The sequence below is a fragment of the Panulirus ornatus genome, chromosome 67 (assembly GCF_036320965.1).
Source record: "Panulirus ornatus isolate Po-2019 chromosome 67, ASM3632096v1, whole genome shotgun sequence".
NCBI classification, from domain to species: Eukaryota; Metazoa; Arthropoda; class Malacostraca; order Decapoda; family Palinuridae; genus Panulirus; species Panulirus ornatus.
The window spans coordinates 2,616,024-2,627,163 of NC_092290.1; the positions used below are offsets into that span (position 1 = coordinate 2,616,024).

Consider the following 11,140-nt stretch of genomic DNA (forward strand, 5'->3'; position numbering starts at 1 on the left):
CTCATTTACTTGTCGGCAATATTGGCCTTAAATTTTCAAGTGGCATTTTTCTTTTTAATTTTTTTTTGGGGGTCTACTGTTCTTCAAATTGCAGAATTGGTTTCTTGTTTCCTTCTTTTCGTGGCAGACGCCGAAGAAGTGATACGTGGAACCGATTTACTCCCTTACGTTTTAAGATCATTCGTCAGACCAAGCATCTTAGCTATCAGTCTGGCTCATCGGACCGAGGGTCATGGCTGAACAGAACTTTAGTTTGAAGACTGAAATCACCAAGGGAAGGTATGGGTCACCAGGATTTATGAAACGAGATATTATCTCACCAAGGGTCGATGCTTTCTAAGTAGCTGGTATATAAAAACCCGTCATTCTTAATTCGTACTTACAAAAGTATAAGCCTTGTAAAAGTATAAGCCAAACCCGTCATTCTTCATTCGTACTTACAAAAGTGTAAGCCATACCCTTTTTTTTTTCAAGGATGCTCAACTATGTTTACCGTTTTGTCTGCTGTTAACCGTTCATCACATATACATTCCTCACGTCGCTTGAAATCCAGAGTATAAGGCATATTCTTGTAGAATGTGAACACTGCATTGTTTTAAACAATATCTGCAACCGAGCGTTTTTTTTTTTCACCTATGTGGATCAGTCGGTGTTAATATGAGTGAATATATGTATGAATGTAACTAACAGTGGCGTTGTCAGATACGTAGAATGAGTATTTGAATCTGTCGTGACTTTATGTCTAAAGTAATGTGATTTTTCACGAGCGAATCTCAGATGTGTGGTCATACCCTTAATGGAACTGTTCTCTCTCTCTCTCTCTCTCTCTCTCTCTCTCTCTCTCTCTCTCTCTCTCTCTCTCTCTCTCTATCTATCTATCTATCTATCTATCTATCTCTATATCTATATCTCTATCTATCTATCTGTGTCTATTTATCTATCTTATCTATCTATCTCCCCCTGTCTGTCTGTCTATCTATCTATCCATCGTTCTGTCTCTTTACATTTAAATGTAACTAAAGGTGCACATTTAAATGTAGATATCTGTGCTCGTAGCTCAAACTATATTCCATCTCTTGATGTTATTACCTTCCCCCCCCCCCAACTGCACACCCACCCATCCCCCCTGCCTACTTTTCTATTATTTGCAGATCTTGCAAATAAAGCATGAAAGAAAACTGCACACACACACACACACACACACAAACACAGGCTGTCACATTTACCTGTCACCTGTAGAAATACTACCTCAAAGTGAACATGCCACAGGGAAATCAGGACTTGCCTTGCGCTGGGCAGGTGGCAGCAAGCACACACCACTGCCGCCACCATTGCACGCAGGGGCCATAAAAAAAACCCGTGTTATATTCAACCCGAAAATTTTCCCCTTGCAGTTTCCCTTCCCCCCCCCCCCCCCCCCTCGATGAGAAAGAAAATGGAGTAGTAGGAAAAAACACACACACACAACACCAGCAATTTTCCACGAGAGAGAGAGAGAGAGAGAGAGAGAGAGAGAGAGAGAGAGAGAGAGAGAGAGAGAGAGAGGAGGAAAAATATTTTGAGAAATTAGTGTATTATTGAAGCTCGGAGTGATTTGAGAACGTAAAAGATACTGCGAGATAACGCAAGGCAAAGAATCAGTGAAACATCATAAAGAAGACAGGAATCATAGAAAATGGGCGCAGAGAGGAACAAAAAACGAAAGGGGGGAAATTGCAATAGCTGGAAACGAACAGAAGAATACACAGAGCGCGCGCGCGCACACACACACACACACACACACTAAGGCAATAAAAAGGGGAACTCGTTCCTGTGGAGCAAATTCGAGATCGTTCCGTAACTAGAAGAGTAAACAAGGAGGAGCGACGCGCCTCAGGGCGTGGGCGCCTTACCAACTTGTTCACCACAAGACACCTCCACGCCCTCACCTCTACCCCAGGGCAATGTGGGATCTCGGGCGATCCCCTGGAGACACATAGCGTCCCACTCGATCCCCGAGGGCCACAGAGGATCCCACGCGATCCTCCGGAGACACTTAGGTTCCTACGCGATCCTTCAGGGCCACGTAGAATCCCACAAGATCCTCCAGGGGTACGTAGGACGCTATACAATCCTTCAGGGCTACGTAAAATCCCACAAGTTTCCCCTAGGGTCGCGTAGGATCTCTCGCGATCCTCACGGGCCACGTAGGACCCCAGAAGATCCTTCAGGGCCACGTAAGGTCCTACATGATTATCTAGGCCTTCGTAGGACCCCCGCGTGAACCGTGCGTCCTCTTTAACAATCCAGGTCAATTTGAGATTCGTGTGGTGCGGACGGGGCTCGATCGCTGGGATTGTATCAGAGTGACGTGGTATATCCCAGGTGGCCCTTTGGGGACGCATTAGATTCCCGCAGGATTGTGGGAAGGCAGGAGCGGGATGCTTGGGGTGAGACCTACCAAGGAAGGTGGAGCTGCTCCTGGATCCAGGGGAGGCCCTCCCGCTGGAAGCGTGGATCGTCTCTCAAAGCTATTGTCCCAACACGACCAGAGAGCCACGTAGCGCCGTCGCAAAGTGACGCTGGTGATGGTATTAATCTACTCTCTCTCTCTCTCTCTCTCTCTCTCTCTCTCTCTCTCTCTCTCTCTCTCTCTCTCTCTCTCTCTCTCTCTCTCTCTACACGACTAGCTAGCGCGTAGCACACTCACAGCAAGAAAAACAAGGGTTACGAAGAGTGCGTCTAATGAACTCTGTGTTCTCGGCTGATTGGTTGGTTGGTTGGTCGGTTGGTAGGTTGGTTGGTCGGTTGGTTGGTCGGTTGGTTGGTTGGTCGGTTGGTTGGTTGGTTGGTCGGTCGGTTGGTTGGTTGGTCGGTTGGTTGGTTGGTTGGTTGGTCGGCTGATTGGTTGGTTGGTTGGTCGGTTGGTTGGTCGGATGTTGGTTGGTCGCTTGGTTGGTTGGTCGGTTGGTTGGTTGGGCTTTTTTTTGACCCGTCAACCACCAGGAGGTCATTAAGGCCGTCAACGTAATCGATCATCCACCAGCTGGAAGATCTTGACTACCTTCTTCAGGTGGTCAAGGTAATTGTAAGACCACATACGTACGCTCTCACTGTGTATGTGGCCCATGGTTCTATGTTCTCGAGCGTCAGCGTGCGAGAGATATCAACAGAAATACTGATAGATATAGATAGATATAGATAGACGAGTAGATGTTCAGCAATTACAAAGGGCGCTGCATTAGTCTTTCAGAAGTATTCAGCCATTCGGTGTTCCACATTCCGATAAATATGAATATATTCCATTATCGTTACATTGACAGATAACATAACCAGAGGTTAATTTGCTCTCAGGCACGAGTCGAAAAAAAGACGGATGAAAATATATTTTGCAAAGTCGCAGTTGAGCTTTCTAGGCCAATTATGGCTCTAGAATAATCCATGAGACTCGAATGATATTCGTTATTGCATGCATTACAGATATATAAGTCATTTTAATCTCATAGATATGCATATTTGGACGCGAAGGAATAAAAACTTTTTTTTTCCATTTTGCGCTAGACAGCACGGGCGTCTAATGCTCTGTTCAGAATATACGTGTGCAGTATTCTTTCCTTCCTAGCCTCAGGGATGTATATATATATATATATATATATATATATATATATATATATATATATATATATATATATATAAATATATATGTATTCCATGCTATTCGCCATTTACCGCGTTCGAAAGGTAGTGTTAAGAACAGAAGACCGAGCGTTTGAGGGAATAGCAGAGGTAGCTACAGTTATGGCAACCTACCTACAGCCTTCCTCCTCCTCCCCCCCCCAAGTATTTCGTAGTACCCCCTTTAGTAATGTAGTACTGGTGGGGGGGATGATATGATGGCGGGGGGTGGGGTAGTTTCAAGGGGGGGGAGACGGTACCAAATCAATATAGGCCGGAGTGGGTCAGCGGGAACGCGAACTCGCACTGTCTGTAGAACTACTCATCCCCCCCCTCCCCCCTCGCTGTGGTAGATAGATTCGTTGATATCAGATCTCACTGAGGTTTCATGTCTACACACATTACCTCCTCAGGCGATGCCTACTGGCTGGTGTGGTCAACACACTTGAAACACACAGCTAGACAAGTGTTTTCTTGTGTTCCTTTACCACGGTGAGTATCATCTTTCCCCATGTAACACACGGATTAAAAATATGATTGTACGTCCCATCTTAGTCTCCATCTGCAACTTCTTCAGGCAAGATGATATGTAATGAGAGGGCTTGGTCGTTTGATTACCCTGGGTCCATTTGCTGAAGCGAGGATGTGGTAATGGCATGGGAGAAGGTACCGTGAGGAGTGCATCCAGTTTTCCATACGTTTTGAGAATATTTCATCATCTCGTTTTCTGTTTTTCGTACGTCAGTGATGATGGCCGTTACTGTGTATGTCTACGCTAGCATCATACATATTTTCCAAACATATCTCTCTGCCTCCAACACTTGACGTAATTCACTGTCAGATTTTTCTAAATGGTCTTGTTGCGCCAGCATAGAAAACGACCGTTACAAAATCTTTAGCGATCTGAAATGATTTCAGATCATTACTGGATATACATGATAATACAGGATGAACCAAGACATTACTCAAAATTAGTACGACTTTTGAACTAAAATGATATTAGTTTAAACGGTTTCTAACTTGCATTGTAATATATGGTCGTTGTAGTGGATGTTGTGGTAGATCATGTCGTTGTAGTGTGTGTTGTGGTAGATCATGTCGTTGTAGTGGATGTTGTGGTAGATCATGTCGTTGTAGTGGGTGTTGTACTTTTCGCGTGTTAGACCCGTAGTTTCATCATTTATTGACCATCATGATATCCTGTAGTCCTTTGTTCTCAAAATATTCTGGTTATCTGCATGTGACATATATTGAAGGTTATAAAGATGCTCGTACCATCAGTAGAAAGTTATTGATCTGTTCAATGAAGCTTCTCTTTCTGTGATATATATTTCCAAGGTATCTATCTGCTAAATGTTGAGCTCAACTGAAATGTCTCAAGACATTGAAAAATGTTATAAAAGTTCATTCGTGTTTAGCGATTGTCCAAAAAAAACATGTTTTTTTTTTGGACAATCACATGTTTACCAAATGGCGTCTTAGCTTCGTCTCTTCGAAGTATATCAACTGACTGTTATATTTCTCTCTTGTGTCTCCTCTGATGATGTGATTATTACACGAAAGTGCACTTGGGAACCTTTCGTGTTTCATTTTCCCCGTGGCCTCATAGGAATATCTTGATCACGCGCAAAATTGTGAGCCTTCCCAATATATATATATATATATATATATATATATATATATATATATATATATATATATATATATATATATTAAACTCCTAACGGGTTCTGGTATTCCTGTATGGCGGAACTGGTTTTCATGTTTGCGCTCAAAAGCTCCCAAGTCATTCTTCACGTTTCAGGTCCCACAGCGTCGCGGGCGAAGAGTCCGTCCTGAAAACTGGCGTCCCTGATTCATTCAGGCCCGGGAATAATTCAGGGTGACATTCGTAGCCGAACTTCAGCAAGCATTTTTCCCAGCTTGAGCCGCTGTGGTGGCGGGTAGATATGATCAGATAATCAATGAGGCCAGTATGCTCTTTACCGCTACCTCACTATCGCGGGAAATGACGAATATGTAGGATACGTATTAAAAATTTCAACGTTGATTGATATTTCCCCTTCGTAGTATTATCGTCGTATTTACGTAAATACTTTAAAAATGTGATGTAAAATGATTGAATTAAAAGCCTTTGTGTACTGGTCATTGCCAAGACAATCGGATAATTACCTTCGTTTTTATTGCTTTGCAAATTTCATTACTTTTATATTACTTTTGAATGGCTGTCACGTCGTGTGTGTGTGTGTGTGTGTGTGTGTTCAATATATGAATGGATGAAAACTCGTAATTTTTCTTTACAATGAGCTACAGAATAAGAGCAGTAACGATAACTAACTTATTTAGGGCAAGAAAAGAATAAACATAGATGTATGTCGTGGTAACGTTATTGGAAGGAAACAATTACTGAAAGTTGGCAAGGTTGGTACGTCCATTTAGGACGTATAGAAAATGGGAGGTTAGTAAGGATGGCTGTGGATACAAGGAGGAGCGTTGTTGACCACGGAGGCCATAGAGGGACTCGGTGAATGAGCTGTTGAATCCCAGAGGTTGTTTCTGACAAAGTCAGAATGAATGGTTGTAGGTTGTGTGCATGGAGGGCGTTCCCCGTAGAACGATAAACGAGTGTTTAGAACCACGAATGTCCCGCTAACGGCCCGACTAACGATGCCAACGCAGTAGTTAAGAGACGCGCGACGTGTTTAACTGTATTATGCCACGATGTCGATGTTTTCTTTTTCTTTTCGTGAACAGTTGCTTGTGTGTGTCCTCAGCTTTAGCTACACTACATAATACTCGGCAAGCTGCGGCGTCACATGATTACTGTGTGTGTGGCCGTTTGGCGACTCAAGGGTGGGCCGATTTGATAACTGTTTCTTTTCCTACACCTCGAAAATTTATAACGCTGTTCCCCTCTCGTGTCTTTCCCAATAGCTATGGCCTGGCGCATCTCAATAGATGGTTGGTTATCCAATTCCTCTCCTCTTTTTCCCATTCATGATTTTCTACACGTTTTAATGTAATCCCGGCCTCGATGTGGACATTCATCCGTGACTGTGGTAGCGACACAGACATCCATCGCGAGAATACATACCTCCTCGGTGGATTTGAGGACGAAGACAAAGACCCAGAAAGCTTGAGATACCGTAATGAGGTTGTGCTTTCGAGCTAGGTGCTGTTGGCGTGCTTTCAAGCACCCATGTAACTTATCCTCGTCCTTATAATCCACTCCCGGGTAGGTCCAGCCAAGGATTAGTTGTAAGCAAGTGGAATTTTCTTCCTTCAGAGAAGCGGAGAATCAACATGAATCTTTACGGTCGGATATGGAGTGGATGATTATGAATTGTGGACTAAATGAATCTGTATTGATATTCATTATGACTATGAATATATAACATGATCTAAACATAGTTTATATGATCATTTATATGTCTCTTTTATTTCGTTCAACTAAGAACTTGATGATAATTTTGAATTAGGTCAGGATTTAAAGAAACTATCAAAAAATGTTAAAACTCACGTAAAAAGAAAAAAGAATTTTAATGAAAAAAAGATGTTTTCCGAAAACGGTGACAGAGAAATTCATTTTGTGGAAGGCCACAAAGTCCAGTTCGTTCACTTCAGAAGTAAGGCGTGAGGCTACAGCACACTGTACTTTCCATTACGTGTCATTGTAACAAAAAAAAAAGAAGTAACCCAATTTATGTTTGAGAGTTCCGCGTTCCAGCTAATGGGAAAATTGCGAGTTCTTCACCACCATTTACCTCCTACGTAGTTACACGGTCGTGTGCTTTTCTTGTCTTGGATATTAGTGGTCAGTGTTTTGGGCATTATTTCAGTATATTGTGTCTCACTTATGATAACGCGTTTAAAGTGGGATGTCTTTTGTCTGTCTGTCTGTCTGTCTGTCTGTCTGTCTGTCTGTCCGTCTGTCTGTCTGTCTGTCAGCTCTCATGGGTGGACTTGCTACCATCTGCGTCCTTGCAAAAGTCGGTCGGGTACGCCCCTTTTTTTCCCCCCTTACTAAACCAGTAAAGGAAAATATTTTATTTTCAAGAATATCTCTGTAAGCAGACGTTTTAGCCTGTTGACCTACATCGTCACAGTATTCCAGAATATCGTAAGATCTTCGACCATGAGGAAAGATATTCGTTGGGAATATGAGTAGTTTTTTTGCGCAACTTTGCGTTATTGATGGAATATTCATCCAAATATCTCTGGGGGAACGCTCCAGACTCCCACCCACCGTGGCAGTATTCAGTAAACTCGGAAGATCATAGACCGTGAGTAAAAATATTTACTTGGGGGCGGGGGGGTGTCAGGGAGAGAAGGGGGGTCCGTGGGAAAGCATTCACCCCCTTTTCTCCCCGGGCCAAAATCTCATGGAAGTTGGGGAGGAATATCACTCGTTGTTCTCCCCATTGCTCACGAAGATGCTGGACTTCACTTGGGCGACTACAACTGGCTGTTGTATTCTGGATGCACATACCATCCGTTGTATTTTGTTGTAAATACAAAATTCCGTCGTGGACGATACAGTGTGGCAGTAATTCTTGAAAATTAGATTCATTTCAATATTTCTTTTGTCGTCTTTTGGTTATTGCGTTGGGATCTGTATTATGAGCGTACACGAAGAAAAAATAAAAATCCAACATATTGAAATATTTACGAAATTTTCATGTGTGTGTGTGTGTTCATGGCTGACGTCCTGTTATGCAGTGACATGACCACACGAATGCCACACTTGTACGCTTGTGACCACCACACGAATGCCACATCCCTGAGCTTTCCTTAGCGCGAATACCACACATATAAGCTTTCACGCACACACGAACGCCATACCACGAATCTTACGACCACACGAATACCACGCCGCCTTTCAAGATTTCCATTTCACGAATGCCGCACCTCTAAGCTTTACGACGGCGTGAATCATACACACCATATGGTGTAAAGGACACAAGGACGAAAATGGATTGTTCGTTCCTTGCTTCTAGTGGGGGAAGCAAGCACGACACATTCTCAGCAGTGTCGTGGGAAAGCCAAATGTTTCAATTGTTTACGTCATTAGAACAAGACAGAAAGAAAACGTATATTTCAGCTCTTAACATTCTCAGAACGAGTCTGAGAAACGTATTGAAGTTACATTCGTGGAACGAAAACATTAGAAATATATATAGATGGACTAAAATTCGTAGGGCGAGACGTTATATATATATATATATATATATATATATATATATATATATATATATATATATATATATTTCTATGAGTCCACGGGGAAAATGAAACACAGTATGTTCCCAAGTGCACTTTCGTGCAATAATCACATCATCAGGGGAGACACAAGAGAGGAATATAACAGTTAATATACAACTGACTGTTATATTTGTAGGACGAGACTGAGGAATGATGCAGCTGTAGGCAGGTGAAGCTGAGACGTTCAGATAGTAAAGATATTTATAAATATTGCAGTGTTAGTGGCCCTTGCTTGACTCGTGAATATTAAGGGCTTGTGAGGCGTGCTGGTCCCAGTACACAGTGCAAACGTCTTGTATTCTGACTCAGAGCTGTGATTTCCCCCGGCTCAGTAAAGTACTAAGACTCTACATAGAGCGGTGCACTTCTCGGTTTAGTAAAGTCCTAAGACTACATAGAGCAGTGCATTTCTGGCTCTGTGAAATCCACTCACTTTGAGCTACGTTCTTCTTGGCTCGGTAAACACCTGTGGACTCTACTTAAAACTATGCCCTCTTTTCATTTTGACTTAGAAGAGCCCTTGTACTCTACTTAGAGCTATGCTGAGTTTTTAGCTCCTTAAACTCCTACGTACTTTACATAGAGGTACGCATTCCCTAAGTAAACCCCACGAACTCCATATATAACGTTGTTCTCTTCTTACTTCACAGAAAACACAGAGGATATACATAACCATATATGAGTAACTGGCACCTTCCAGAAGTCGATATATCATATAATGATATATCCACCATGCATACACCCACGTATATACGTATACCCATACACAGACACGCATATATATATATATATATATATATATATATATATATATATATATATATATATATATATATATATATATATATTCTCACAAAGACAAAGAATTATCATAGATGGAAATGCATACAGTGCATGTATGCATGAAAATGCAAATACGCTATCATGCATAGCGCAAAGGGTTTTAAGTGTCCGAAAATAGTTTTTTTTTTTATATTTATTTCCACCAAAATTACGTAGTGAATCTGACTGGATTTAGTTTGTACACAACGATGATTTGCATACTCATAATTTGCATGTGGGAGTTAAGGAGGGAATTTCTTGACGTGATTCGGTCTCTTTTTGAGTATAGCATTTTTAACTCTGGTTGGTAAAAATGATTTGTAGGGAGAGATCTCGAGGAGACATTCTCAACTGTCTCGTAATTGTCTCGAGTCTCTCTTCCCAAGGAATCTAGCAATTGTTAGAAGCTAGATTAGCTCAGATAAGCCTGTGATAACGGGAGCTAACTCTCACTCTACCAGGAATTAGATCGTATGCAAATTCATCGTTGAGAATGAGGTTAGAATTTGCATTTTTTTTTTTGTTTTATCTTTCTTTGTGGGGAAAACGTGACCTGGGATTTATATAGAGTGCAGGGGAATACATTCTGCGTCGTAAGATTAACCCATAACTCGTTGAGCACAGCAGCAAGACAGACCCTTGAGCACGACCTCATGATATTATGACGTTACGAACCTTGGGCACGACGCTACGACCCTTGGACACGATGGCACGACCCTTGGGTGTGATGGCCCGGGCTGCTTTGACCAGATCGTACCGTCGTGGTGTGTACAAGGGTCGCACCATGGGTTGCTCATGGGTCGTGCTGTAGGGTAACAAGAGAAGTGAAGTGCATTTAAACAAAGTCAAAATACTGGAGTACTAACAGTGGTGGAGCAGGTGGGTGGTGTAGCAGCAGCGGCGGCAGCAGCAGAAGAGCAGGAGCGGCGGTCGTACCTTCAGCCTCCCCTGCTGTAGCTAGCAGACGTCCCCCTGGCTGTTCGTGTGCGTGTGTGTGTGTGGTGTATGTGTATGTGTGTCTGTTGGGAGGTTTAGAGAGGAGGAGGGGGAACCTTCGAAGTGGTGCGAGCGCAGTCGAAGTCGGCTCTCGGCGGAGGCCAGGAGGAGAGTGGCAGAAGGGGCGTGTGTGTGGCAGGTGTGGTGGTGGTGGTAGTGGTAGTCGTGGCAAAGGTACGCAGGTCTGGGGCCAGAAGGGGAGCACTGGTAGGCGTGGCTGGCTCGACCACGCCCCCTCCACCTCGGACCCGCCAACGCTACCTCCAGCCACAGCCAGATACACCCACCTCCCCTGCTGCTCTCTCTCTCTCTCTCTCTCTCTCTCTCTCTCTCTCTCTCTCTCTCTCTCTCTCTCTCTCTCTCTCTCTCTCTCCACCGTGCTTCTGCTGTTCTAGATGCTGTCTTG

General features: G+C 43.1%; 1 protein-coding gene across 3 annotated transcripts in view; it reads right to left on the bottom strand.

Moving 5' to 3' along the window:
* spab (space blanket) overlaps positions 1-10,896 on the bottom strand; it is a 76,727-nt gene extending 65,831 nt beyond the window's left edge. For 2 of the 3 annotated variants that reach the window (XM_071659207.1, XM_071659206.1), the window contains exon 1: positions 10,605-10,896. The gene's annotated coding sequence lies outside the window, so the exon portion shown is untranslated. The remainder of the gene's footprint in view (positions 1-10,604) is intronic. The other variant, XM_071659209.1, reaches the window with a different exon arrangement.
* Between the last annotated feature and the right edge of the window lie 244 nt (positions 10,897-11,140).